The sequence below is a fragment of the Spermophilus citellus genome (genome assembly GCF_964194105.1).
Source record: "Spermophilus citellus genome assembly, chromosome: 1".
Taxonomy (NCBI): domain Eukaryota; kingdom Metazoa; phylum Chordata; class Mammalia; order Rodentia; family Sciuridae; genus Spermophilus; species Spermophilus citellus.
The window spans coordinates 159,999,095-160,017,468 of NC_138182.1; the positions used below are offsets into that span (position 1 = coordinate 159,999,095).

At 47.8% G+C, this 18,374-nt stretch overlaps 1 pseudogene across 1 annotated transcript in view; it reads right to left on the reverse strand.

Moving 5' to 3' along the window:
• Positions 1 to 18,058, reverse strand: part of LOC308652702 (cTAGE family member 2-like) — a 28,054-nt pseudogene extending 9,996 nt beyond the window's left edge. The window contains exon 1 of the transcript in view: positions 17,935 to 18,058. The product of the transcript in view is annotated as a cTAGE family member 2-like (transcript). The remainder of the gene's footprint in view (positions 1 to 17,934) is intronic.
• Between the last annotated feature and the right edge of the window lie 316 nt (positions 18,059 to 18,374).

Genomic DNA, 18,374 nt, shown 5'->3' on the forward strand with positions numbered 1-18,374 from the left:
TGTGAGCTCATGAAAGTTACTTAGCAGGCTGGGGATGTGGCTCAAGCGGTAGCGTGCTAGCCTGGCATACGTGTGGCGCTGGGTTAGATCCTCAGCACCACATACAAATAAAGATGTTGTGTCCGCCAAAAACTAAAAAATAAATATTAAAATTCTCTATCTCTCTCAAAAAAAAAAAAAAGAAAAAGAAAGAAAGTTACTTAGTCACTCTGAGCCCATCCACTGGGAAGAAATTTTGCCCGCAGGAGTAGGACTGGGCTTCATTCGTTCCTGGGAGGTAGGGTTAGGTCTTCCCAGGGCACTGGAGATGTCAGCAGATCTGATGAGTGGCTGGTCTCCTTGGCAAATTCTTGCTGCTGGTGGCGCTAGCAGGGTGGCAGAGGTCGTTCTTGAAGGAGAGCTGGTCTGGCTGAACCAGGTGATGGGTTTGTGCAGCAGCTCTCCTGCCTCTGTTCTCAGGAGCCACTCACCTGCAATCGCTTTCTTTGAAACTGGCTGCCTCTTTGGGGCTGCACATCCGGTCACCAGCCTAGCCCTTTTTTTGTGATGAACCTCCTCTTTGTGAGAAGGTGCCCAGCCCCTGAGGCCAGACTTCCCTGCCCATTACACCTGGCACCTGAGTAAATATTGCCTTTCTGCTGGCCACTTCCCTAGGGTAGGGCCTGGCTCTGGGCTGGGCAGTCAGGAGCAGGATGTGAGCCATAAGCCTCCAGGGACCCTGAGGACATGTGCCAGGCCCTGGGAATGCAAAGGTGACCCAAGCCTATGAGCCCTGGAGTTGGGTGCAGGAGATATAATAGAGCAAGACTGGGATCTCTGCACTCCACTCTGCACATGACCTTGGCTTTGCCATTCACCCAACTGTGAGTTCTGGTAACATACGTGATTCCTGCTAGCCTCAGTTTCCCCCTCTCTCACCTGGATTAACAACATTATCTTCCTCAAGGGTGGATGGGATCAAATGCACTTAGCACAAGGCTTGGTGTAAAACACGATTTACCATCATTATCCATGCATCATTATACTCCGCCAAGAAGCTTTTAGTTAGTAAGGAGCTGGACAAGCGTGGACTGTCCTAGTGCAAGTCCCAGATGCAGTGGGAGATCTGGAAAAGGGCACCCAGAGCTGCCTGGACATCCTGAAGGTGTCACTGTATGACGGCCAAGGGGAAGGAAGCCTCCAGGAGGACCCGAGGTATAAGGGGCACATCCCTTCTTTCCAGCCACTAACACGTGGATGTGTCTTATCTCCCCATTTCAGGACCATGTGACATGCCGGCCATGACAAGTATCATGGAATTTCTGAGTGAAGGGCAGTGGTAGGTGAGGACAGGAGTCCCCTCTCCCTTCAGTGATTGGAAAGTCATCGTAAGAGAACTAAAGTATGTGATGGCTTCTACCAGCAGCCAATTTCTGGCCACGTAGAGCAGGTCAGGGAGAGCACAAGAAAATGAAGAGTGTAGCAGGGAGGGTGTGGGCGAATGGTGTGGGCTCTGAGCTCCCCCAGGTGGAGGAGCCAGGGCTCAGGGCTGGGCGGCCGTGGCCCCGCTGTGTCCCTGGAGTGATAGGGACGGGGTGGGGAGTCTGGCCAGGGAGTCTCCCATGGTCCTTTGTTCATATCCCACTGGGCACGGCACTGGGTTTGGAGACTAAAACTACAGCCTCTAGTCTACTGACGAGGGAGGTGGCAGGTCCCCAGGACCTGACCCCACCTGTTCAGCCTCTTCTATAACCCAAAAGAAGGCCCTTTGCTTTCCTGCTGGCTTCTCGAGCATCATCCCTCATCTCTCCTCCTTTGCCTTCTCTTGGTGGGTCCTTCCTCAGGCCTCCCCTTCTCAGTGCTCAGCATCTCTCCATCCAGCTGCCAAGACCTCAACCCAAGAAGCCACCCCTCATTCTTCTCTTCCCTTACTGCTCCAGCCAATCCCCAAGCAAGACACTTCCTGGGTCTGATGTCCTCATTCTCTCTCCTCTACCACCAGCATGGCCCAAGCTTTCTTCACCTCCTGCCTCAAAAACTATCACCGTCTGCAGTCCGGTTCTCCAATCTCCCTCACTTGCATCCATATGTCTCTTCCTGCATGCCGTACCTTGCCTGAGCCCCTCTCCTATCTCAGTTCCTATTCCTCTCTCCTGCTAATGGTACTCTCACGACTTGGGCCCCTGGATTAATCAGCTTTTCATCACTGCCACCAAAATACCTCACAAGAAAACTTAGAGGAGGAAAAGGTTATTTTGGGCTCATGATTTAGATGTTTCAGTCCACAGCTGGCCAATGCCATTGCTCTAGGCGAGGCAGAATATCATGGTGGAATGGCATGAAGAAGGAAATTTTCTCAGCTGCAAGGAGACAGTTGCAGGGACAGGTAGAATCCAAGACCACAACCCCAGTACCTATTTCCTCGAGTCACACCACACTTGCCTACAACTACCACTCAGTAGTCCATTTGAATTATTAATCCATCAACTGGATTAATCCACCAATGAGGTTACAGCTCTCACAGTCCAATCTTTTTACCTCTGAACATTGCTGCATGGCCTAACACATAAGTTTTTGGGGGGACATTCCTAGATCCAAATCATAACAGCCTCCTTATCATTTCTCATATATCCCCCAAACTGCTACAGGGCCTCGGCACTTGCCCTTCCCTCAGCCTGGAATACTTCCCACAGATACCTTCACAGGGCACCGAATCCTTTCACTCATGTCGCTGTGTTAATGTCACTTCTTTGGAGAGGCCTCTCCATCCCTTTCCTTCCTATCACGTGTTTAATTGCCTTCAATGTCTTATTTGTCTGAAATAATATCAAGGGTTTGTTCAGGTGGTAATTGTCTATTTCCCTTCAGCTCATCTGTGAACTCATCAAACTAGGCCCATGACTATTGTGTTGATTGTGGTACCCTGGTTCCTGGCATGGGGCAGGCTTTCGTGGTAGGCAATCAATAAATTTGTGTCTTGGGTGATGGAGAATGGGTGAGGAAGGTGCCTGGCAGCCCGGCATGAGGAAAGTCAGGAGCCATTATTGGGTCTAGTCCACTGTGACATGGACCCTTCATCCTTTCAGGCATCAGGGACTGGGGACAGAAATGTAAATTTTATCTATGGGCTTTTTTTTTTTTTAACTTTTATTATAGAAACTTTCAACCATCTGCAAAAAGTGAATAGTACAAACCAATCCAATCCATGCACTTCTCACTCACCTTCCACAGTGGCCAACCCTTGGCAAAATTTTAAAATATATTCTACAGCCCCACACTCCAGGGTTTCTGAAGCTAATCCCTGGGCGCTTCTTTCTTGTAGCAAGTTTAGAAATACTTTCCTGCAACCTCTCAGATTCCCTCACTCTTCCCAGAGTCCTCAGAAGCCCTGCCTTCTTCCCAGGTAAGACTAACTTTCAACATGCTACCTATCTGCTAAGTACACTCCCACAAAGGTATAAATGACCGAGATTTGCACTGGATCTTAGGTTGACAATATGCTCTTCCAAATTCCGTGTTTTAATGGTGGGGCAGGCAGGGAGTGATGACCAAGCCTTCCCTGTCCCTGGGTGACCCAAGCTTCAGCTGGGCTAGAGCCTGTGCTGGGTGCTCTGCAGAGAGCAGGGTGCGGACAGTGAAAGGAATGAAGGCTCCTTGTGAGTCAGGACCTGAGCTAGGGCTGTTCTGGGGGAGCCCAAGTGTCTTCAGAAGTCATTCCTGGTGACTTCTGGTGGAAAAACACCAGGGTCAATCCCTGTGGATCCCTGAGAGGCGGGTGGGGCCTCCACTGCTTGTGAGAGCTGAGCTGGCCCTCGCCACAGCCATGGCTAGATGGGCTGGTTACATCAATGCCTCCCTTCTCTGTCCTTCTAGAACATTCCTTTGTATTTCAAAGTTGGTAAAGTGCCATTTTCATTGGATGATCTTTTAATTTAGGTTGCATGACTGTTCTGCCAAAATGATTTTATTATAAAATATGGAAAACTCCATTTTGAAAAGAAAATAATACAAAGCAGATTTGGCCTCACATATTGAAATCTGTTGTAAAACAGATCTCAACTAACAACTCTTCTCATGACAGTGAAATAAAGATTCCTGGTGTCTCCTAAGATGTCCCAGTCCCCGGGCCCAACCAGCCACCAGCTGTCCAGCTGCCTACAGAGCCCACTGAACCTGGATCTGACCTGCTTCTGGGGAAGGAGCTAGAATCAGTCTGGACTCCCTCCCCATGGGTTCTTGGGCCATTTTCTCCAACCCCACCCAAGTCCTAGACCTTTGGCCAGATTTCCTACTAAATTTTATGAGAAGCTGTGGGAAGACTCTTCCAAAATCTTAACCCATAGGTTCTGATTTATGACCTTTGGTGAGCAGGAGAATCAGCCAAAGAGCTTGATACAAATCCAGATTCTTGGGCCCCACAGCAAAGGTTCTGACAGTGAATACACAGGTCAGGGGCCTTGACCCTGCAGTTTGCTAAGCTAGCCCTAGTGCTTTTGAAGCAGGACACCCTGGACCATATTGCAGAATCACTGCTCTGCTGAGAAGCACAGCATGGTGAGTAAAGGGCAAGATTATTGGAATTGGAAATCCTGAGTTTGAATCTTGGCTTATTGACTGTCTAATTTAACCTGCCAACACTTCAGTTTTCTCCCTTTTAAATGCAGATAATGACAATATCTGCAACCTTTGGTTTCTGTGGGTGACGTGAGACAATGTCTTGAGAGTCTAGCACAGTGCCTGGCATGATGCAAGGGCTTAGTTTGTGTTGGCTGTGTTAGTATGTTAGTATACTAATTCCCACCCTTCCCCCACTGCACATATGCATATTCCCCTTCCTGCACCCTGGCTTTTTTTTTTTTTTAGAATATGATCAATTATATCTCTGGGTTTTAGACCCCAATATGAAGTATTTATCAACTTCTGTGGTTTCAATATTCACACCACAGGCAATTTAGAGCTTCCAAAGTGATCAGATTGAACATGGACTTGGGAAGTGATATGCACAATCGGTTGACATGTGCTGGTATAAACTGGCTCCCATGTACCACCAATAAGTCCCCCTCACTGTGAGCCCCGAAGTGCATGGCTGCAGCCTCAGCTGGATCTGGTAAATGCAAACAGCTATGCACAGAGGATCTGATGTAATTGCTACCTCCTGCTGCAAGGGGCAGCTGGGTTTTGCACATTTTTGCAGTCTGTGTGTAGTCATAGATGGTGCAGGAAATGGGAATTGTAGCCTCAAATTACTGTCATTGGGAACCCAGGGCAGAAATGATTATCAAAGAGCAGAGAAGGCTCCAACCCGCTAATATTTACCATTTGCCATGGACCGCATGAAAGAGTGTGATGCCTCTGAAGCCACTTCTGTCTCCTTTGCTGGTTCTGGTTTTGTTTTGATCATAGAGAATAGTAAGTTTATAGCATAAAACAAGTGTGGGTCTTGGAGCCAGACTGTCTGGGATCAAATCCCTGCACTGCTACTTAATAAGATCTCTGTGACCTTGAGAGTTATCCAAACTCTTGGGCACTCAGTTTGCTCCTCTGTAAAGTGGGAGTATTAATGAACACCTCAGATCTATATATCTGAGCTAAATGGTTACATGTCACTTAAAAGCCTGGCCATAAGATAAGAAAAGCTCAAAGATAGCAGAGCCACAAAATGAAAGGAGTCTGAGTCTCCCCTGAAGAGAGTTTTGCAGGACAGCTGCCTGACCAGAAACCCACTGCAGACTTTCTATGAGTGAAAAATACAGTTGAACCTGAACAACACAGATTGAACTGTGTAGGTCTACTTATACATGGATTTTTCTCTCCCCTTTCTCTCTCTCTTTTTTTTTTCCAGATCTGTAACAGTTTGAAAAAAAAAAAATTGCAGATGAACTACGAACCTAGAAGCATTGAAAAAATTAAGAAAAAGTTATATCATAAAAACACATGTACATAAGTCTATATCACCATTTGCTACCAGAAAATATCCACAGATCTATTCTACAAAGCTAAACGTATCAAAATTTATCTTCACAATTACAGACTGCATATTGCATCATGCAATCTGGAAATGCAAAGATACAATATTAAATCATACCTGCATAAAACTGACTGTAGTACACACTGTACTATTGTAATAATTTCATAGACCCCTTCAAGGGTCACATCACTTAAAATGCCATGTAACTCTGATCACCCAGTAGGAGCAGTTTTCTCTCACTAAATTGCTTATCTTCACAAAAAGGGATCTCTCACTGTTTTTCTGTAAAACACATATACATACAAAATATGTGTTAACTTACTGTTATTAGGAGGGATTCTGGTCAATAGCAGGCTATCATAAGTTTTTAAGAAATCAAAAGTTATATGTGGATTTTCAACTGTGTGAGGAAGGTGGTCAGTGTCCCTAACCCCTGTGTGATTCAAGGATCAACTATAAATCATAGAGATTCTAGATATTTCTATCACAGCAGCTAACTTTTGGCAAATCTGACTAATACATCATATAAGCAACCTGGGAACCATTCAAATAGATAATAATATTCCAGAGCCACTAAACTGAGGTACAGGAAGAACTCTCATGGTCCTGTCAATGTCTTAGGTAAACTTGCCTAGTGGGAGGACCCAGATAGAGAAAGCAATCAGCAGATTCAAAAAGGTACAAGGGCACAGATTCTGCACAGCAGATGGTTTGCCATGTGCTTTTTACACGTGCTATGTGGCAACATCCCCCCAATTTTTAATTTGAATAGAAAGAAGTATCTTCCAAGCCACCCTAGGCAGGTCAGCTGGTTTAGAATAAAGAGCAAAGGTCTATCCATTGCCCTGTATTGTCCTACGCTACTCTCCAAGGGAAACTTGGGTGCAGAGATGATGAGGCATGGCCCAGGCCCTGCAGAGAGTTGATGAACGTCAGCTCTGTGGTTATATTGGTGTCCCCAGGCTGTAGGGAAAGACTGGCAAACCTCTCTAGGAGCTGCCTTGCAGGTTGTCTTGGTCCCTTGTGTAGGTATGAACTAACTACACTGGTGGACTCTCAGGAGTACCCTGTGATTCTCTGTCCCTGCTATTTAGGAGCAAAGAAAGTTTCGGTGCTAAGGACCACTAGCAAGACAGTGCCCTAGGAGGCAGATCCATTTAAACATGAAAACCAGAGGCCTACTTTCAATTGCTACTGGTGTTCAAACTCTTCCCATTGTGCCAAGATGGGCCCATTGCTTTGTGCCCCCTCCTGCCTCCTGGGCTGTATTCTTCAGCTCTTTGGGGTTAGCCTACAAGGCTACCTTTGTCTCTTAGACTGGTTCTTTCCAGTTTGCTCATTGCCAAGCCCTGACAGTTCCCCCCCATGCAAATTTTCACCTGGATTCTTCCTCCTAACTTCCACTGCTGTCACCTCCAGGGGCCTCTGAGCTTTCTCACCTGGCCCCCTGCAGCCCCTTGCTCAGAATCCCCTGCCCCAGCACCCCAGCCCTCCCACTCAGCCGTTCTGTGGCTGCATTCCTCCTATCCCTCTGCAACGCAGCTCCCCAGCTCCTCACAGTCTGCTTGAAAACTTTCCATGTCTTTGTTGGCTTTGACCCTGAATTGTCGATGGTTTTCTAATGGAATCAGAGCCTTCTTTGTTCCAAAGTTTTCTCATTGTTTTCCTTCCATGGGATTGTAGAAAACATCTCCCGCCAGGCACACCCTACTGTTTTTGTGAAAATTATAGGCTGCAAATAACTGCTTAAGTCAACTGCCAGAGGAGGTACTCTCTTCAGAGGGAAAATTCCAGCTGTTGAAGGAGCTTATGGGCTTTATTTTTGGAGCAAAGAGTTTGTCAAGTGAAGAACAGAATTTTCTAGGTGCCCCACTCCATTCTAAGCATAAAGCATGAGGATGTCTCAGAGTGGTCTACTTCTTTCAAGGTCAAATTGATGACTCCAATACTCACTGAACCCTTTTTCTGTTGACTTCCTTGGGGCCCTTCTGCAGCCTTATGGTAGACACTCTGGGGGACACAGAGAGAGGAACAAAGTTGAGTGACAAGGCAGAGGACCTGAGGAAGAGGCCAGTCCTTATTCTGCTGCCCCTGAGACCTGGTTTTATTTTCTGTCTCAGGCTCATGAGCTGATGTGACATCCTGAGGATACTTTCTGGCTTAAGTCAGGTGGTTCCCTCAATCCAAGTAGTCTCCTCTGCTGAGACCCCCTCCCCAACCAAAAGGAAAAAAAAACCCACCAGCTGCCTTCCCTTAAACACTTGGGGAAAGAAGCTGCCACAGATGTAAGCTCAAACCACCTCTGCCCCTTGCTCCTGGGTGACCTGCCTTTCCACAGAGCTTTCTGGATACAACTGTTAAGCACATGAAGTACATTCACCTGTTCTCTGCCCCAGACCTCACTTTCCTCAAATGTACTGACTCACCCTGAAAAACATCTTGGTGCACATACCATCCTCCATAGCCACCACTCAAGCAGGCCCTGAGTTCTAGAACTTTCCCAGTCTCAGGCATCCTGATCCCTCCCAGCAAATCCTGCAATTAGCAAACTAACCTGATAAACTAAATTATATTGGGGGGTTTAGAGAACAGTAATTGCTCAACACTATCCTAAGAACTTGCTATTCAAAATGTGGCCCACAGGCCATGATTTAGTCTGCTTTTCTGTGCAACCAAAAAGACCTGACAAGAACAATTTTAGAGGAAAAGTTTACTTGGGGGCCTCACAGTTTCATAGTCATGAATTCCATTTCTTGGGGTCTGAGGTGAGGCAGAATGTCCTGGCAGAAGTGTGTGTCAGAGGAAAGTAGCCAAGGACATGACACCAGGGAGCAGAGGGAGAAAGCTCCACTCCCCAGGAATAAAATATTTATCACAAAGCTACGCCCCCCAATGACCCACCTGCTCCAGCCAAACCCTACCTAACTACAGTTACCACCCAGTTAATCCCTATAAGGGGATTGCACTGATTTGGTTAAGGTTCTCATAACCCAATCATTTCACCTCTAAACTTTCTTGCATTGTTTCACACATGAGCTTTTGGGGAATCCTCATACCTAAACCATAACAGACCAGTAGCAGCAACATAATAATACCCCTTGAGAGTGCATTATAAATGTAGACTCTTGCGCCCACTCCAGCCCTTCTGAATAGCAATCTGTACTTTAACAAGACCCTCAAGTGACTCAAACACACATTACAATCCAAGAAGCATTAACCTGATCTATATAATTTGCCCCTCTCAATAGTGTTATGACTTTTAAGGGTAGATATTTCATGTTAAAGATTCCAGTAGTTTGGCATTTCACACTTTTACAAAGCTTTTTCACAAATATGAACTTGTACATTTCGTCAGAACAGCTAGTCTGTGAGTTCTTGAAAGCACCAAGATCCTGAAAGATTCTAATAGTCATTTAATTAGTAGCTAACCAATTAATAAATGCAAAGTCCCCTGAGACAAGACAGGGGACACTATTTGTGTTTTAGTGAGAATACTAAGGCTCAACTAGGTCATGATGACTCAGCTCATGAAAAGCAGGATTCATACTCCAGCCCAGGCTTCTGTCTTTGTGTCCTGTTATTAAAGTCAGTTCTTCGGGTGAGGAGTCTCTTTGATGCTCTGTAGCAGGGAAATTTGAGGGCTCACCCCCTCCCATCATGCCCTAAGGACTCTGATTTCAAATTCTAAAATGAGGCCCAGGAATGGGCTTACTGCCTGTGGGACAGAGAGCCCTATGGCAATCTGCACGGGCCCCCCAGAGCTCCATCCTGCAAGCAGCTGCAGACCCGATCTGCACCAGGCACAGCCCCCCCTCCTTGGATCTGGGTCTCATTGGGAAACCAAGCAGGGAACTGTTCCAGGAGACGAACACCTGCTGCTCATCCCCTGAGCCCCACCTCTCCAGGACCCAGAGAGAGGAAGGGGCCACGAAGCCCTTGCAAGAGTGTGGGTGAGAGGTGAGGCAGGGCTTATTGATAATGGTTTCCGGGTTGTGGGGCTTGTGAAGCTGAAACTATCTACCCCAGCCAGGATCCACTTCCTCGAGGGCGCTGGGCTCTGGCCATCCACCTGGAGTTGGTTAGATGTGGCCAAAGTGCAGGGAGGTGCATTAGCAGAGGAGCTCCCACGTCTCCGCTGAGGCCGACACAGGCATAGTAATCAGGAAGGGCAGGGGCGTCTCAGCACGGAAACCTTGGACAGCAAGAATGCTCCAGGCTTCACTAGGGATCAACTGCAAGGAGAGAAGCAGATGAAGGCTTTGTTGTTTCACAATTTCCTCCTGTCTCAGTCCTGGCTTTAGAAAAGACCTTTTCTATTTGGGCGAAGGAACAGGGAGGGCAGATGTCTCTCCTTCAGTGCCCTGTCTTCCGTTTTCCACCATGGTGCCCCTGAACCCATGCTGACATGGAGAAGGTTCAGTGCAGGGGACTGCAAGCTCCACACACTATCTCTAATTTGCAGTGGTGGCCATAGTAGCAAGGTGCTCAGGGGTTGGGATTCATGGTGTGTCACTGTCCCCTGCAACTTCACTCACTTTTTGACCTGGGTGCCTTCACTGTGAAGAACAGATGGGCAAAGATAATAATGTTAGTGACAGTTAACACTCTGAGCATATCCAGTACTGGGCATTTTACATGCATTCAATCATTTGATCCCAATCCCAACCCTAGTATATAGGAAAGACCTGTTACATTTTACAGATGGGGCAAAGGAACTACAAAATGCCACACAATTGCCCACAGCCACACACAGAGTGGAAGAGCCCTTTCAACCACCTCTTAGAGTACATATAAAAATATATTTTTTAGTTGTAGTTATCTTTATTATTTATTTATTTATTTATTTGTGGTGCTGAGAATCAAACCCAGTGCCTCACACATGACAGTCAAGTGCTCTACCACTGAGCCACAACCCCAGCTCCTCTTTAAGTAAATTAGTGAAGAAAGGCATCACGGCCTGCTGTACAGTGCAGCAAGAGGACCTGTGCCCAGGGGACACAGACCATGCTTCTCAGTGCTCTGGGCTCAGGCCTGTGGATGAAGACCAGGAGAAATGACTGACAGAGGGACATGTGAATCAGAGCTTCACCCTGGGACAAATAGAAGGATCTGTCAACTGTTGGGCTATGTATCCTGGGGACTGGATTGGAAAGGCAGGAGGCCTGAAGGCTGGGAGGAGGCTCTTTTAGCAGGACAGAGATGAGGGGTGAGGGATGAAGCAGGGCAGAGCAGACAAACTGTGTATTAGAGCAGAGGTGCATTTGATAGAATGCAGCCCCTACAAAGGTGCTTGCAATGGTTCCTCTCCCAGGCTGGGGCTTCCAAACCAGAATGGGCAAGCTCCCTGTGTCTCTTCTCTACATGACACATGGCAGGGATGAAGTGGACTGAGGTTAGATTTGGTTCCTAAAGTTTGGCCCAGTGGCCCCCATCCTTTCCAAGGCAGCACAGCTCTTCCCAGCAAGCCTAGCAAGGTAGTAGGTAGGCTCTGGTACCTCCAGAAGTGATAGGGAGGAGTCGAGTTGACCTTGGTGAACTTCTCAAACCTCAGCCATCCCTGGCATGGCCTGAGCCATTGTCCTTTCTTGGCTCCTACAGATAACTGTGTGGCTGGGTGGGCTGTTGCCCAGGAGAGTGCTGGGAGGCTGCAATGGCTGGAGGTGACTTCACCTCTCAGGACTCTCTAAAGCCCCAGGGGATGATGAAAGTTTGGGCACCAGAATGTTGGCACATAAAGGGGCATTTGTAGGAAAAAAAAGAAATTTCTTAAATTAGAATCCATCCGTTCTATGCTAATGCCTCCTGAAAGAAAACTTCCAACTTGGATCCCAAGCCTTTTCTCTCTTGGACCCACTTGTGCCTGTAATTAGGAGGCTGTGGCTCTTTAATACAGCTGGAAGGCCTGGCTTGATCGGGATGTGCTCTTTTTGAGGCTAAAATCAGGTTCACATGCTCTTTCTCTTGGCTATGAGGCTCCTGCTTTTTATTTCCTGTGTTTTGAGTGGAAAAGTAGATTCCTGTGTGATTTTTTTCTTTTTTCGCTGGCAGTAATAACTGCCAGTTACCCAGAAGCATGATTCTGACAGCTGGATTTCTAAGGTTAGGTGATGGCTGTATCATGGAGCCCTTGTTACTTGGTTACCTGGTTGGCTAACCATTCCTCCTTTCCCCGAGATGGAGGCTGCTTGCTACAGAGAAAAGTGATTCTTCTGTGTGACCTGATCATAGATCCTGATATCCCGCAGGATCCTCATATGGGAGAGAAGCAGAGGTGAGCAGAATCATTGAGAAAACTGAAGAGAGCCACTTGACCTCACAATGCCATCCACCATGTGAACAGCTGCCATACTGGCTTAGACAGCTGGGCTTTTGATGAGCACCTTTAAATGGACTGGCAGGTATATATGTGGTGGCCTAGGTTTCAAGAAGAGGGTGAGCCTATTGCTGATCTAATCGCCACCAGAATCTCTTCTGCTACCACCAAGAGTGAGTAGAACTCTCAAAGGGACGGTCATTCTCTGACCTCACTGGTTATCCTCTCTTTGTAACTCAGTGTGAAGGTGCCTGCCATTTCTAATCCCCTCTTATGGGGATGACTGGCTTTGTTTCCTCTTCAAGAGGTTTCAGGAATCTGTGAGCCAGTAGGGGATAAAGAAAGAAATCTTGTCCAACAGCAAAGCTTTCCTAATAAAAGTGCAATCCCTGGCAATTTCTATCTGTGTAAAAGGTCAGTTAGGGGCAGTCAGTGGGCCTGCAAACTTAAACTACAAAAGTAGAATTTAGGTAGGAGGAAGTTCTACAGGAAGGTGGCCTTGGGGACCATCTGTTCTGAACTCCTCACGGCTGGGTATTCCCTCCACAGCAGCCTTTTCTCTTTATTGTCTCCTAAAAGAGACTATTTAAATATCATTTACCTTAATCAGTCCCTTCCATGAGATTTCAATATCATAGATCTACTCTGTTGTTGTTTATGTCCTCTTGGAGGGACATTATGACAGCTAACAACCACCCCCCCGCCGTCATGAATTTTTGTCCTGCTGCAGGTGACACCATCCTCTGTGAGGGAGCCTGCTCTATAGCATTTCCCTGATCAGTAGCTGTGCAGCTTCTGCTTGGATGCCCCTAGCACTGGAGAGCTCCCTATCTGCTCCTCTGGAGGGGAGAACCAGAGATGGCCAGTCTGTGCTGAGAGACTGCTCCTCCTGTAGGTCTCACCTTCTGGACCTATTTCTGCTTCCTGCAGGCACAGAGAGTACATTACCTGTCCCCGCTGCCCATTTGACCTGTGAGCCAGTGACAAGTGACCACTCATGCCACATTTGTTCCCTGCTTGTCACCAAGGTTGCCTTATATAAAAGCCAATCTACTCTCAGAGCAGACACTGAGGGCTTTTGGTGATACAGTAGGTTGAATTGAAAAAGACATTGAAGTTCAAATCCCAGTATCCATGAATGTGACCTTATTTGGAAGTAGGGTATTTCTAGATAAAATTGAATGAGGTCATAGTGAATTAGGGTGGGCTCTAAACCCGATGACCAGTGTGCTTACGAGAGACTAAGACCACTCACACACACACACACACACACACACACACACACATCCCAAGACACCGTGTGATGATGGAGGTGGAAGTTGGAGTGACAGGAGGTAGCTGAGGAACTCCTAGGATTGCCTGGAGCCACCAGAAGCTGGAGGAGGAGAGGGAAGATTCCTCCTGGAGCCCGGAGCAGGATCACCACCTCCCAAGCCTTCATTCTGGGCTTCCAGCCTCCAGAGCGCTGGGGAACACATCCCCATAGTTCACTCAGGTGCAGCCTCTGTTACCGTCCACTTGGGAAGTTAACACAGGCAGGTAACAGGAAGGAGAAGGTAAAGGGCCTCCCCCCTCACACATATTTCTCAGTTTATGGCTATGTGAGTAAAATTTTAAGTCAATTTTCTGGAAATTAATCATGGCCTCTCAGGCCCTTTCAAGGAGTAACCTCAGACTTTGAAGAGAGGATGGAGGGAGGCCAATTCCTCTCAAATAGGCCTTCTCTCATAAAACATTCTAGAACCTTCACTGTGTCTAGTCATGATGAAAAATAATAAACCGACACCAGGCTCAAGTTACAAAGCTGATTCCTCCCATCAACCCCGTGAATCAATGGTGGAGAAATGGGTCCAGAGAGGCTACGTGATTCACCCCAAATCACATAGGTCACAATGATAGGGAAAGAAGCTGTGTCTTTGAACATTATTCCCACCGACCTCATTGTGCCTCAGCTGCTGCTTCTGTAAAATGGGGTAACAGTAGTTTCCAGATCAAGTGGAAGTAAGATTTACAAAAGAGCAACACACCTGGCCTGTGGTAACAGCAAATAGAAAGTGCTTATGATGATGATGATCCTAATTGTAAAGAGTAAGATCCTCTTCTGAAAAAGAACAGCCTTGGAATACACTTAGCAATAGAGAGAACAAATGTGATTGATATCTACAGAGACTCGAATGAATCTCCTGAGAATTATGCCGCCTGAGAAAATCCGCCCCCCCAGAGGCTCTGTACCGTCTGATTCCATTTATATTATGAAATGACGAAGTGTTAGAGACGGAGTGCAGGCTGGCAGATGCAGAGGTGAGGGGCGGGAAGGAAGTGGATGTGGTTATAAAAGGGCAACAGGGCGGGCGTGGGGTGATTGTGGCTTCAGAACTGTTCTGTATATCAGCTGCGGTGGTGGAACATGTACCTTTATGGGAGATAAAACAGAACTGAACTCAACAAACACGCATGTGTGCACACACACGTACAGAACAAGTCCATCTGGGGAAATGTGAACAAGATCAATGGACCTATTAATGAGAACATCCCGGTTGTCATATTATACCATAACCTCATAAGATGTTGTCATTGGAAGAAATTGGATGAAGGGCACACAGGAGCTTTTATTTCTTACAAGTGCATAAAAATCTGTGATTATCTCAAAGCATTAAATTGAGAAAAGCTAACTTTGAAAATAGAAATGTAAACAAAATAAATCAGAGAATGAAACTGAAACTGAGTTCTCATTTTTCAAATCCAGAATTTATTTTTCTCTTTGGAATTTTCCCTTTCTCTCTCTCTCTCTCTCTCTCTCTCTCTCTCTCTCTCTCTCTCTCTCTCTCTCTCTCTCTCTTTTGAGGTAGGGTCCTATTAAGTTGTCCAAGTTTGCCAGTTCCTCTTGTCTCAAACTCCTGAGCAGCTGGCACTATAGGTGTGCATTATCACACCCAGCTCCCTTTGGGATTTTCCTTAGGGCCATGTAGCGTGTTCAGTTACGCTGACTTGGGAGATGTGTACGTGAGCCCACTGTACCAGGCTCTGTGTGTGTCTCAGAGTCTGGGCTGGGGCTGCTCAGCAGTCAGGCTGGAGAAATGGAAGTGGGGGAGAAGCCAGAGAAGGAAGCCTGGCTCCCACCCCTGCCTGTGGAGCCCCAAGGGAAGTGATGGGGAGAGATGATTGGGACAAGTGAGGACGCTGCCCATAGTCCCTCTGGGTATGTCTCTTCAAAGGAGCAGCAGAGGCAGGGAGGGAAGCTTTGCCGTCAAGCTGCTACTTGAAGAGGGATGAGGCTGAGCCTGAAGAACCTTCCATCAGGGACTTGCCGGGACCTGCTCAGGAATGTGGTAGGGAGAACAAGTACAGCAGTGTCCATTGCCTATGACCACATGACCGTTGCTTGTCCTGGCCACAAATAGGCCAAGGGCATCCCTGGAGAAGGCTTCATCATCATCTCTGGGGAATGCACCTGCTCCCTCTGCACGTCCAGCTCTGTGGGAGTCGTGACTCACCTGCCTACCTGCGGCCATTCCTTGAGGCAGACACCTAGAACATGTACCACGTTCTGCAGTGGCTGGGTGGAGGTCAGAGGTGCAGAGGTGCTGTCATTGAGCTGTCTGCCTGCAGTGCACTCAGAAAACCTCCTTGGAACCAGATTCCGAAGGACTCCTGGATGAGCTGATCGGCTGGCTCCCTGAACCATTTGTTTTGAAAGTGGATGTCATCTGTTTCTTTGTTCTTTTAGTTGGCAGCTACAGGTTGAAAAATGGAGAGGCCCTAAGTCCCTCCAGGCCCTCCTCACTTTAGCAGCTGACCCTTGTTCTGGGTTGGGGTGGGGATGAAGGAACCTGCCTGGTGTCCCACAGCACAGTGAAACCCAGGCATGTTCAATTCCAGCAACCGGGCTCTCCACAGCACGGCCATTCGCTTTCTATCCCCAGGGTACACTCAGCAGGGCCTCAGAAGACTGTAGCTCTCAGGGAGGGGGGCTTGTCCAGAGACCCCTCCCCTCCATGAGTTGGCAGCAGAGTTGCCTCTCTTGACACCCATTCCAGTGTCCCTCCACCTAAACTGCAAAACCCTCTATGACCAGTTAGCCTCACGCCACTCAGGACGCGTGTATAGAGGAGTGAAGTGACCAGTCACAGGAGTGAATGACACAAGTCCAATGTGGACTGCTCTAACACTGAAGAATGGTGGGTTCCTCAGAATGATGCCCACAGTGTCTAACACCCACCTCTCTGTCCCATGCACAGCCCAGTCCTGGTACAATCATGGTGGGTCCTGTCACATGGCTGTCTCCCATGATGCATTGAACAGAGCTACCAGCATAGGAAAAGAGGGGAAAGCGAAAATAAGCCAGATCTGGGAACCACTGGACTCACCTAACAAGGAAAGGCACAGGGCAGGCTAGGGCAGGAAGGCCACGTTTTGTTGTTCTGGTGGTAGGCAGAAGGGTGAGTACGGTAGAAGTCCGCAGCTGGCGTCAGGAAACCTGGATTCTGTCCCTACCTTGGCACCGCTCTGCCCAGATATCTCAGCATTCTTGGGCATATCAGGGGTGTACCCAGAGACAGGTGGCAGAAGGAGACATGGCTCCCACCCCATTTAGCCAGAATTGTGCCTCTTCTGTCTGATTGCACTTTGGAGCCCACCTAAAGCTATTTTGAAAGGACTCAACAGCTCAAGCTGCTCGAAAGCTATCAGCTAGATGTGTGAGCACCACCAGAACAGATCTCAGCTTCCAGAATGAGAGTGACACCTTGGACGGATGGTAGGGGGACCGTTCCTGTAGAGGAGGAGACTTCTTAAGGGGGTGCAGGCTGGGGGAGGGAGAGACCCACTAGGAAGTCCTGGGTGCCTGGGGCGAGCAGCTGACAGCCTTGCTCACAGACGGGGAGGGGATGCCAAACCTCTGCGAAGCTTAACCTGGGCACAGTCCAAGGAAGATGGGGCTGTGGTGCCCTGGAATTCCTCTTCAATTATTATAAGCTGTGCTCTGGTGACAGCATGTTGCTGAAAACCAGAGATGACCATCGAGGAGGGCAATGAGCCCAGGTATGTGGGGGTCGGCTCTTCCTCCTCCAAGCCTGCTCCAAAGCAGCCCTGAGAAGAGTTTAGCCCAAGGGGCTCTGAACCCCCATGGACATGAATTGTGAACTGTGGTTTTGTCATTGCTGTCCACAATTTCTGAAGGCCCAGAGCAGAAAAAAAATTACAAAATCAAGTACATTCTCCTTCTGAATCTGTGTACAAACAAGTTAACTAAGCAGCCATGGATCAAAAATCTATTTTTTTTCCTCTTTGTCTCTTTGAAATCTTTAACATTTCTCATTCAGGTTTGTTGTACTTGAAAACAGCACTTTTTCTGGCTGATTGGGCCTGTCTGTTGGTCCATCCAGCTGAAGTTCCATGCTGCCTGACCCAAGCTCCTCATGCTAATAGCAGCAGCTGGCACCGCCTGGACGGGTCCCTCTGAGGGGCGTGTGAACATGTGTGTGCATGTGAGCAGAGGGCATCTGCCTGTGTTATTCCTTCCTCTTTCCAGGCTCTTGGCTGTGTTCCACACTCTTGATTACAGCAACCATTAGGGAAATGATGGTGGTTTGAGTCACACGATTTCATTTCCAAGGATGCATGGCCTTGGGTCTCAGGCAAATTCCTTATTCTTTTGGAGGCTCAGTTTCCTCACCTGTGAGGTGAGAGTTAATGAGCGTGCTCTCTGTGTAGCACTGTGAGGATTCCATAGTGCATTCATAGAGCAGTGGTGGCCCATCGTAAGGGCTTGTGTTGGAAATAACAGCAACGACTATCATTGTCCCAATAGTCAGGGGACAATGGGGGTGCTCTGGAATGCCAGCCTTGTCCTTGTGGGTAATATCCAGTCAGGCTGATCTCATCTCAGCCTCTCCAGCTCCCATGGCCTCTCTCAGGCAGAGTCCATCAACACCCAGAGGTGCTGCAGCTCTCCACCCAAGCTGTGCACAGCCTCCAGATAGGACCCTCAATGACTGCTTTGCGTGCCACACAACACCTGCTCTCTTTCCTGGAAGATTGCATCATTAGTCATCTTCTGGCTAAGGAAGAGCTGGCCCCTGTGGGCTCCTACCTGTGGACTCAAGATTCCTTAAA